Source organism: Apium graveolens, chromosome 8, assembly GCF_009905375.1.
Source record: "Apium graveolens cultivar Ventura chromosome 8, ASM990537v1, whole genome shotgun sequence".
In the NCBI taxonomy this organism is placed as follows: domain Eukaryota; kingdom Viridiplantae; phylum Streptophyta; class Magnoliopsida; order Apiales; family Apiaceae; genus Apium; species Apium graveolens.
In genome coordinates, this window is record NC_133654.1 from 65,313,152 (window position 1) to 65,325,412 (window position 12,261).

General features: G+C 37.0%; 1 non-coding gene across 1 annotated transcript; it reads right to left on the reverse strand.

Moving 5' to 3' along the window:
* Nucleotides 1–9,214: 9,214 nt before the first annotated feature.
* Nucleotides 9,215–9,321, reverse strand: LOC141681088 (small nucleolar RNA R71). The gene has a single exon (XR_012558530.1). It is a non-coding gene; the product is annotated as a small nucleolar RNA R71 (small nucleolar RNA).
* Nucleotides 9,322–12,261: the final 2,940 nt, after the last annotated feature.

The following is a 12,261-nucleotide window of genomic DNA, read 5'->3' on the forward strand; positions in this document are numbered from 1 at the left end:
TTCATGACCTTTAAGTCGCTAAGCTCTCAGAGTTCCAAGGAACAGGTTGACCCAGTCGAGGCAAGAGCCTGGCTAAAGGAAATAGATGAATCATTTGAGATTCTAAATGATTGACGAACCACAAAAGACTGTTTTTGTCACTTACCCTCCTAAGAGAGAGACCACCTGCTGGTGAAAGGCCAAGGAAGGCACGGAGCCAGAGGTTAGAATAAACTGATTTAAGTTCAGTCAATTGTTTTCGGGAAAGTAATTCCCAAAGATAAGGAGATAGTGTAAAAGCTTTGGAGCTAGAACAAAAGTGGACGAGTGTGATGAATTATGAATCTAAGTTATAAAAGTTATCAAGATTCGTTCTGAGGACACGAATCCAGAATGTCGGGATGTTTGAAATCAATGCTTATGTTGTGTTTGTTCATGAAATAATGATAAGGGAGTTGGGTATAAGGAAACCCTAAAGACTCATAGCAATAGATATAGAAAAGTATGCATTCGTAAGGATGAGGGTGATTTACCATGAGTTAAAGTTGATGGTGGAAGGCATAAGAGATATATATAGTTTACCCCTGTAAGTTGGGGGGATTTGAGGAAACCTTGAGATAGTTTGAAGGATAAATAATGAGACGCGGATAGACTGAGGAGACAAGGAAGTAAGAAATTAGGAAAATTGGATGAAGGAAGCGACCTTCAAGAATGTGAAGTGTAAGACCGGTGGCTTGATACCCAGAAAGGGAGACGCCAGGTATGAGAGATATCCCAACATTGAGGTGACTGTTGAGATAAACAACAAAAGTAAATAAGGAATTATTAAGAAGAAGTTCATGTTGAACATGACCAATATCTTCCAGAACATCCTTGTTATCGTTACCAAATTAGGCAAGACAAGCGGATAACCGTTGTTATCTTTTGGAGGCCATATTTATTAACCTCATTTTGAATACAGACGTTATTGTGAAATTAGACATGTACTATCAAGGTGGTAATGATTGAATAAGATACCCTTATCAGGGATATATGACTTGATTTATCCATGGAAGGATGCAGGTACCTTTTAAAGGTGGAATTAAGGATAGAACATCGGTAACTTAAAATGAATCCTAGGGGAATGCATAAAGGTTGGCATTTCACCCTTAATAGGGACAGTATGAGTTTTGACAGTATGATTGGGAAAGGGTTAAGGTAGCAACAACCTTTAAGAATCAGTGGAGAAATTTTTCAGAAGTATATAGACAATGGTTCTAGTATTAGTAAATGGTATTTTGATATGCCCTGTATCTAGGGAATACAGGAGGAACGATTGAAGGATAACCTTAGAGGTTTTACAGGGAGAAAGGTAATATTCGAAATTCTCAAGAATAGAAATGTTGATAAAGGAAATATGACGTAATTATGATGTTGCCAAGTGGGGCACGTGTTAAACCACGAGAAAGTATGGATCGAACCAGTAATGGTCGAAATTGTTCAGGGCAATTAGGACTTAAGATAAAAGATGTTCTAAGTATAATTGAGAGTCAGTCGTGACAGTGATTAACCTCTAAAGACTGAGGCAATAACTTATGGAAAAATGGTGATTTTTTTTTTTACTTATCAGATTTTAATGAAAACATCTTCACATACGCTGTGATGGAAATGAGGTAGAAAATTTAGTTGAAGGTGGTTAAAAGACGTTGATTATAAGGAACTATTACTATCAGGAAAGGCCAAAGAGGTGGCCGACACTTTAAAGGTAAGTGGATAATTATAGGCGCGTGTGCCAAAAGAATACAGTGATGATGGTTAGAAATGTAAAGGTTTAATTCGTGTAATCGCCATGAACGGGCTATCTATCTTAGGAGGTCCTATCTGGGGATAAGCCAGGACCATGTTTCCAAAAGGACTAAACGAACCTTTGAGTTAAGTCTTCTATCGAAGGCATATGATTAAAAATGGTATTAGCCTGCTATCGTTGCTTTGAGCGAAACTCTTCTGCAATTTTATCTGCTTCATGTCATGTATGTATGTCAGAATCAGGAGTGTTCTTCATGAATCGTGAATGGTGATTATGTTACCTCCTTAGAAGGATTGATACGACATGTATGGACTCCGTATGGTTAGCTATTAAGATTTCATGGAATGTGAATGACGACAGTAGGTCAGTGGTGGACCATAGTAAGGCAGCAATGATTCTGCGAGTATCGAGCTGATTACAACCGTGAGAGTTATATTGGAATGGGTGTTGAGATTGAGTACCACTAATCGGGTCGTGGTAGTGTATAAGTTATCATCGATAGACTAATTAAGTAGAGTGTCTACCTAGTGAATCATTATTCTTTCTTATCAATAGGGAGTCGTATTATTATACGAGGAAGGTTGCGGTGCAAGCATAGAATTCTAGTAACGATGATGTCTAGAATGAGATCCCAGATTCGATTTTTGATGTCGAGGGAGTTTCAAAGGTAATTGTGTATAAGCTCGAGGAAGAGCATGGGTCCATAGAATGATGGACGGGATAGCGAAAATATTTAGGCACGTGAAATGCGATGCTATAATACTTGATGCGGATATAAATACATATATGTTTTATTCTTCTATGACAAACCTCTATAGTTCAGAGGTAGATTCCAAGCCAGATATTTTATGGCAATAAAATTTTTATGAATATACAATTCTCTTCAATTCGTTCTTTTCTCTTCTTTTCATTTCATGTAATCTGAGAAGAACAACCCTTCCAGAAAGGGGAGGTATTGCCGAATGACTATCTATCTGTGTGATAGAAGCCTAGTAGGATACCAGCTATTGTTTAATTGCTTGTCAAGTACTAAAGGCTGGCCACCTTCTGTACTAACTATGCGATATAACAAGTGTTCATGATCATAGTGATCTCTCAACAAATTCCTTTACTTCTATTTGATTGATCAAATTTTGGAAAATAGAAACAGCTGAAAAAAAGGAGTAATAAAGTGGTGGTAGTATGCGGAATGGGAACACATTCGTGATACTAAGGTTGACGTGGTTATTAAAGGGTTATAGAACGCTAGCGAGCAAAAGTATGACCAGTATAATATTAGAAACGGAAGGTGATAGCGATTACGAACTGGAAAAGAATGGGTATTGAGGAGCAAGAGCTCTAATGATTGGAAGCTATGATGAGAGTCTGTGCAATAGACTTGAAAGAAATTGGAATGATCACTTAATTCGGATTGAGTTATCTTACGACAATAGATCATATGTCATTATCGAGATGTCGCCTTATGAGATCCTTGAGGGGAAGACAATTTCGATCTCCCTTATGTTAGGATGAAGTTGTAGAGCGCAAGATGCTCGGACCCGCAGTAGTCCAAAGGACCAAGGATATGATAGATCTAATCAGAGGACGGCTGGTAGTAGCCCAAGATGGACATGATAAGTATGTTGATTTGACACGAAAGGATAAAGAGTATGAAATAGGGGACCTAGTAATGTTATAGGTATCCCTTGGAAAGGATTGATGAGGTTCGGAAAGAAAGGAAAGCTAAGTCTACAATTTGTTGGACCCTTGGATATATTAAGACGTTTGGGAAGTTAGCATATGAGCTAGCCTTAACCCAGAACCTGTAGCAAGTTCGTAACATGTTTCACGTATCAATGTTAAGGAAGTGTAATTTAGATGCCAGATAAATCGAGGCATATGAGCGCATAGATATGCAACCCGACGTAACCTATATGGAGCAACCAGGAAGGGTTATAGAGTAAAAAGGGACAAGTGCTTAGGAGAAGGATTATCAAACTAGGCAGAGTTTGGTGGTAGAACCACAATGTGGGAAAATTGACTCGAGAGTTAGAAAGTGTGATGCTAAGAAAGTGTCCCCATTTGTTTTCTATCTGATTCCGGGACGGAATCCTTTTAAGGAGGGGAGACTGTAATAACCCCAATTTTTGAGGAATTTTGAAACCCTTATGAATAGTGTTTTTGCTGAATGAGAAAACTTTTCATGCCACGCTATGTAGGGGTTCTGTTATGGATATTCTGGGATTTTATTAGAACTCTATGAAGTATATAAGTGTATGTAAATATCGTCAGAACCCAATTCCGAACACTTTGGTTTTTCCCGGAAATCCATAAGATACGGAGAGAATTGAGTATAAGGTAACAGAATAAAAAGGATTTAAATTAAAGGATTATAATAGAGGATCATAAAAAGGAATATAATGTATTGAGAAAGGTTAAGGGAACCTAAGTAATAAGATCCCGGGTATGATCCTTCAAACGATAAACGAGAACGAAAGTTAAGCGAACCGTACAACAGATCAGCGGTCATTAGGCAAACGATTAGGAAGCTAATCAAAGGGTTTAATGGGAATGATGTCATCCAACCAATAGAAAGGAGACAAGGAAGGGAGGATGACATCATAAGGGTGACATAAGCATGACATGGAAGAAGGGAGGTGTGGTTGATTAAGGACCACACAAATTCAAGGGCAAGGTGGTAATTTGCTAAATCAAAAACAAAACCAAGCCAACCAACTAGCAAATCATTTCATCAAAATCAAAAAATCAGCCAAGGCATTTGTTCATCACCTAGCTCTCGGCTTTTCACTTTTTTCAAAGCTAAAATTCTCAAAATCAAGATCCAAGCATCCTTAATTGGTAAGAAAATTCCCTAACCATCTTTATGCTTAGTTATGGCTATATCATGAGTTTAAGCCATTAATTCTTTCTCTAACTTCTCCATTTAATCAATGAAGAAGACAATGAATAGTGTTTTCAAGTTTTTAACTTGAACTTTTTCTTGTTTTTCTTGAAGATCCAAGCTTTCCTAAGGCTTCTCCAAGCTTCTTAAGGCTTCCTAGCTCAACCCACCACTTCAAGGAAGGTATACCATTTTCAAACCCTAGGTTCATATATATTATAAGGTGATTTTGATGAGTAGGATGTTATTGTAGTTGTTGTTATGATTAGAGTTTGAGATTTGGAATGGTAGTGAAATGAAATGGTAATTTTGTGGTTTTGATTTAAAGAAACTTAAGAATGATTAAAGTAAAGTTTAAGCATAAGTATGAATGGTTAAATTGAATTGGTTGGGGTTGTTACGATGTGATAAGGATGGGTGTTTGTTGTGTGTTGGATTTGAGGATGGTTTGTGTTGATTGTGGGTAGTTTAAAAAAAATGGGAAATCGTGTAAACATAGCCGTCGTAACGTCCGATTTTCTTTGGACTGTTTTTGTGCATAGCATTAGGACCCGAGAACCCCCTGCTAAATTGTGACCACTGCCATGTTTAGATAGCTCATGTTACGAGCTTCGTTTTGATATGTAGTTCGTTCGATTCCGATTTACGGTTTAGGAGAAACGACCGTTTCAAGTAACGGCATTTCACGAACGAAACTTTGTTCCCTCGCCTTACTTTGAAATGTAGGTTAAAGACCAAAAAGGGTTAATTAATGCATGAAACATTTATGGTAAGTGTTTTAGGCAGTTGGTAAGTCACTCGCGAAGGAATCGCTTTAAAACTCGTAAAGGTTAAATTATTAAAAATGGTGGAGCCGAGGGTACCCGAGTGACTTAAGCGAATTAGTGAGCGCAAAACAAGCGTTAGAGTCTAAGTTAGTTAAAGTATAGAATTACAAGTGACTTTGGTTTAATTCCAACTTACTTGTTGTTTATAGGTTACCAGACTCGTCCCGAGCCATTCGTAACCCCCAGTCGTTCAGGCAAGTTTTCTACCCGTTATACTGTTGTTGTGATGTATATATGTATATGCATTATCTTGCGATAGATGCATGATGTTTATATTAGCAAATGTTGCAATATATTGAAGCATGCTGCTATGGTATATATATGCATGCCTGTTTCATATTCTTGAAATTTATATCTGTTGGTTATTTGATAATACCTATGCTAGAGGATAGTTGTATCTTGCATATACCCTTAGTATAGGGACCCAAAGGTGAAAATATTTTCTAAAACCGGGAGTCGAGGATCCCGAGTAATCTTGTATATATGGATATGGATATATATATATATATATTTATTTATATATATATATATGGTTATAGTTTTCCAAACTATTAATCGAATAAGGTTTATTCGATAACTTTAAACTTTATTTTATTATTGAATATTATTTCGAATATTATTCGAGGACTTATGACTCCTTTTATTTATTTAAATGAATATTATTTTGAATATTCATTCGAGGACTTATGACTCCTTTTATTTATTTATTGAATATTATTTGAATATTCATTCGAGGGCTTATGACTCTTTTATATTATTTATTGAATATTATTTGAATATTCATTTGAGGATGTATGACTCCTTTATTTTATTTAATGAATATTAATTATAATATTCATTCGAGGTATTATGACTCAGCTTATTTTATTTATTGAATATTATTTGAATATTCATTTGAGGATCTATGACTCCGATTATTTGCTGTGATATATTCTTTATTTTATTAAAGAATAAGGTGTAAATAATCAAACTTATTTTCGATTATTCAAATAAAGATAATACTTTCATATAAGTATATCTTTGGTTATTTAATGTTTATTTCAAGTATAAGTTTTAATACTTCTACTTCAATTATTTTTATAAAGATTATTCTTTATGGGAATATTATTTAATTAATAATATTCAGATATTTTCTAATATTCTGGGGACTGATTTACTTCATTAAATCAGCCTTACTCCAAACACTCTTTAAAGTGTTTTCGAGTCTTCAAAATGATTTTTAAAAAGTCAGAGCGGATCCCAAAACTCATTTTTATATTTAAGATCTTCCTTTTTTAAAGGGGATTTAAATACTCGCTCAAAACCTGGGGAATCCGGCTCTGTGGTGTATTTTATATTCGCAACGAGGTTGCAGATTTGGTAAATGAATTGATTACTTGCCCAATGTTCGGGAAGTAAGCCCATCTAATTGAGTCGGCATAAGCGACAGGCCGGGGTACGGTCTAATATTGTGTAAGTGGCTGGGTGGCAGTCCATCAATGCGTGAGGGGCCGGGGTACGGTCGAGCGCGAGGTCTTAATTATGACCAGGGTGATGACCGGTGAGGAATTCATCCATCTACAGTAGAAAAGGTTACTTATTGGTATCTTTGCCTGATCAGCGAGATATCGGGTTTATGCCAAAATTCTTTTCCTTTCCAAAATTCATTGGATGTTTCGAACTCTGTTCATACTTTGCATAACAGAGGTTCCAGGAAATGTTTAAAGGGATATATATATGTGGATATATATATATATCGGGACTAAATAAAGTATCTCATAACTTTTTCATTCAATAATATTTCAAAGATTGAATCTATTCAAGTCTTATCTTGTGGTCTCATCAGTGGGATGAACTTTTGAAATTGATTATAACTTGAACGGTGGTAGTTCAAGTAGTATTTGGGAATGATATAAGTGTAGTGAAGTATTTGGTAACTTCATCTTTTAAACTTATATCTAATTAATAATTGTCTTATGAATGACAAAGATTTTCAGAAAAACGTTGAGACAAGGTTAGATATATGAGATCACCTTGCAACGATATTTTTTTTTATATACAGTCATACACTGGGACTTGTGTATATTATGCATGGAAGAGGACTTCCAATATTTTGAAAAGTATATATGTATATATATATACTGAATATTTTGCGACTTCATCGCATTAAGTTATCAATTTGGTTCATTTCTTTTGACCAAGACTTTCATGAGTATTATGAGTAGACTCATATATTGTAAATAATTATGCATATTATTTTGGTGGGCTTGCTGCTCACCCTTGCTTTCTTCTTTCATCACACAACATCAGATAGACAAGATGAACCGGACCAAGCTCCCGATTCGCAAGAGGTTAGAAAACGTTCGGCAGTCTTCTGGAAGCGTTGATGCTGCTGTAGCTGAGGTAGGAACTACCAATAGGCTAGGCTTTCAACTTTTGATGTACCAGACTTATGTATAATATGAATTGTAATAATGGCAAATAAAATGTAAATCTATTCAGAAAACCTTTTAAGGTGTATTGGCAGAAAATTGTGGAATATAATTACTTGTGGTTATATTTTTTTTTGATGTTCATCTCTGAGACTATAACGGATTGTGGTGTGTGTTAGCGTGGGGTCACATCATAAGGTTATTTTTATTAAGTAAGTGAAGTGGTATTGTGGAATGAAAGACCGTGACGACTCGGATCCCCGACCCCGGATCTGGGGGTGTTACACTAACCGTTTTACTTGTCCTATGTAATCAAGATAGATAACTTGTGCTTAAACCGTTATGTTGTCAAATTCTATAGACATATAGGGTCTCAATATAATTGGTGCCTATTCAGATTCTATCTCTTTTGTGGATGTCTAGTAGAATGGTACTCGTGCAACGAAAGTTGGCGTTTATCAGTTTCGTGTTATCTGATTAGTGTCATCACCATCACATGCTAAGGTTAAGAACAATAAGGCTATTTAATGAAGTATTTAATGAAGTTAGAATCCCATGTTTGTCATATATAGTAATTCAACCTCAATTCTCTTAGTTAATGTCATTTAGTATAATCTCTTAGTTTAATAAAAATCCAATTTGTTATTTGTCTTAGCATTGAGCGATAACCATACATTGTTGCATAGGTGCATAAATTGAACTTAACCTAAACTAGTCTCTGTGAGAACGAATTTGATTTATATCTTATACTACTTGCGAACGCGTATACTTGCGTGAATATTAGCGCGTGTTTTCGCCCTAACAAGTTTTTGGCGCCGCTGCCGGGGACTTGGTGTTAATTTTTAGTTTATGTTCTTGTCATTAGTGGTCGTTAAAGTTCACTGACTCGGATTCTTTTACTTTCACAGTTTATTTGTTTGTGTTTCAAGTACTCATTACAATGGGAGATCCAGCAGCACGAACGAAAGCCTTGATGGATTTTTCTCAACCCAAGATCAATGACATTCAATCTAGCATTATCCAGCCAGCTATCACAGCTAATACCTTTGAGATCAAGGCTGGCATAATTCAATGGGTACAGACTTCAGTCCAGTTTGGGGGTTCTCCAACGGAAGATCCCAATACACACATTAGGGATTTCATAGAGATTTGCGACACCTTCAGGTTCAATGGTGTTTCTGAAGATGTTGTGAAGCTAAGACTGCTCTCATTCTCTCTGTGGGACAAGGCTAAGAGCTGGTTACACTCTCTACCAACTGGTTCGATTACTACTTGGGAAGATCTTGCTCAGAAGTTTCTAACTAAATTCTTCCCTATGGCAAAGACAGCTGCAATCAGGAATGCTCTTACTCAATTTGCGCAGCAATCAGGAGAATCTTTATATGAAGCTTGACAGCGCTACAAGGAGATGCTTAGGAAGTGTCCTCATCATGGAATGCCTAATTGGATGATCATAAATTGTTTTTACAATGGATTGGGAGCACAATCCAGACCCATGCTCGATGCAGCAGCAGGTGGAGCATTATGGGCAAAGAGCTATGAGGAAGCTTATGATCTAATTGAACTGATGGCTGATAATGAATATCAGTATCCAGCCCAGAGATTGCCACAGAGCAAGGTAGCAGGAGTTCTTGAGGTGGATACAGCTACGGCTATCACTGCTCAACTAAAGGCATTATCTATGAAGATCGATTCTCTGGCTAACTATAGTGTTAAGTAGATAATTAGTGTTTGTGAGCTGTGTGCAGGTCTGCATGTGACAGAGCAATGCGCTATATCTAGTGAATCAGCTCAGTTTGTGAGCAACTTTCAGAGATCGCAGCAACCAGTTCCAGACACTTATCATCCTGACAACTGGAATCATCCTAACTTCAGCTGGAGTAACAATCAGAATGCGATGCAACAACCATTCCAGCAGTTTGGAAATAAGCTATTGAACCCTCCTGGTTTTCAGCAACAAATTGCACCAAAACAACAACTCCAAATTCAACAACAAAATCATGATGCAGGTTTATCTTCGAATGAAATTTCTGAATTGGAGGAGTTGAGGCTTATGTGCAAAAACCAGGCTCTTATATGCCAAAGCAAGGCTATTTCTATGAAGACTCTGGAGAACCAAATAGGGAAAATTGCTAATGCCTTATTGAATCGGCCACCAGGAATGCTTCCTAGTGATACAGAAGCCAATCCAGGAAAGAGGGAAGTTGAAGAACAGGTGAACACCATCACCTTGAGTTCTGGAAAGGTCGCAAGCCCCAAAATTCAGCAAGATGAAGAGCCTGAAAAATCTCAAGTTTTAGAAAATGCAGTTGTGGCTGAAGAAGAAGTGCAGAAGGAAGTAGAGGTGGAACCAAGGAAGACTACTGTGGAACACACTCCTCTTGAGGGTAATACAGGGGAGAAACAGATCTATCATCCACCTCCTTTTCCTAAGAGGTTGTAGAAGAAAAAGTTGGATAAGCAGTTTGAGAAGTTTTTGGAGGTGTTCAAGAAACTTCATATCAACATACCTTTCGCTGAAGCTCTTGAACAGATGCCTAGCTATGCGAGGTTTATGAAAGGTATTCTCTCTCAGAAAGTGAAGCTCGATGACTTAGAGACAGTTGCTCTAACGGAGGAATGCAGTGTTGTGCTGCAACAGAAGTTGCCTCCAAAGCTTAAAGATCGTGGAAGCTTCACTATTCCTTGCACTATCGGAAACTTGTCGTTCGACAAGTGTTTATGTGATTTAGGAGCTAGCATCAATCTGATGCCCTTATCTATATTCAAGAAGCTTGGTCTTCCTGATCTGAAACCAACATACATGTCATTGTAACTAGCTGACCGTTCCATCGCTTATCCACGAGTATAGTGGAGGATGTCTTGGTCAAGGTAGATAAACTCTTCTTCCCTGCTGACTTTGTAATTCTTGATTTTGAGGAAGATAAGAAGATTCCCATCATCTTGGGAAGACCATTCTTGGCTACAGGCCGAACTATGATTGATGTGCAAAAAGGAGAGCTTACGATGAAGGTTCATGATCAGAAGGTCACTTTTAATGTGTTTAAGGAAATAAAGTTACCCACAGCTAAAGAGGAGTGCTTTAAAGTAAAGCAATTGCAGGTTTTGAATGCACCTCAGTGGAAGAGGAAGTTAGATATGACATTCGATTCTCTGGGGTTAGCAGAGTTAAAATGTTCTAAGGAGTGTTTTGAACCATTTATTCAAGAAGCTCCCACACTTGAGCTCAACCGAATGCCAGATCACTTGAGTAATTCATTCTTAGGTGCACCCCCTGACAAGGGGTTTGGATATACTTTTGACGATGTAGAGGGTGACCGGCCGGTTTCTGCCGTGCCTACAGAGGGATCTTTTCATGTGTAACAGGTAGTTGATAGGACTGGTATTGGTGATGCACAGTATAGAAGATTGACTAGGCGTATGGAGGCCATGCATGTCATCCACCGATATTTTGCTGAAAATTTGACACACGCTTTTGGTACTATTTTCCGAGACACTAGTGGCGAGGTTGATTGGCCACCTGATCCTCCACCCGAAGAGGGTGATCTTTCCGACGACTAGGTATGCCTGAATCCTTATTATTACCTTCAATGAGGACATTGAAAATTTTAAGTTTGGGGCTGATAATGTAAGGATTAGTTTGTGTGTGTCCATATAGATTCATATAGATTCATATTGCATGTTTAGTTGTAGTTCATTCATATTTTTGCATGATTGTTCATTTAGGACATATTTGTTTGTTTTTATGTGATTTCATATAGTTGCATTTGCATGCATATTTAGCATGATCCCTTAAGATGAACTATGATATTTGATAAGTTGATGTTGATTTCAGTGTGGTGATGACGAATAGAGGGATGTTTAAGTCTTAATGAATTGATTTGCATGTCAGAAACAAATATTTTCACAAAGTCTTATAGGGTTGCTTTTGATCTAAATCATGATCATACTTGTTTGTTGTTGAGATTTAATCACTTGGTTATATTTAGAATTTGTGATATTCTCGTAATGACGTAAAAATACTGATTTTTTTTTATCTGGAGAAAAACTTGGATTTCATTGCTAGTTGTTGTAAGGCTAGGCGTCACATGGATAGTAGCCGGCTCATATTTTTATGAGTAGTCTAGGGTTGAATGAGATGGAGCGAAATGCACTCATTCAAAAATTATTGAAAAAATACAAAAAAAAAAAGAAAGAGAAAAAAAAAGAAAAAAAAAGTATGTGTTTATGCATAATTGATCAAGAGTGAGCTCTTTAATACTCGAGTTATTAAGTTCTAGGGGACTTTATGCCTAGTGACCTAAGGCTTTTATAGTTTGGGATCCGCTAATATAACGCTCGCTACATGGGTATTATTGCACAAGTCTTTTGGGACCT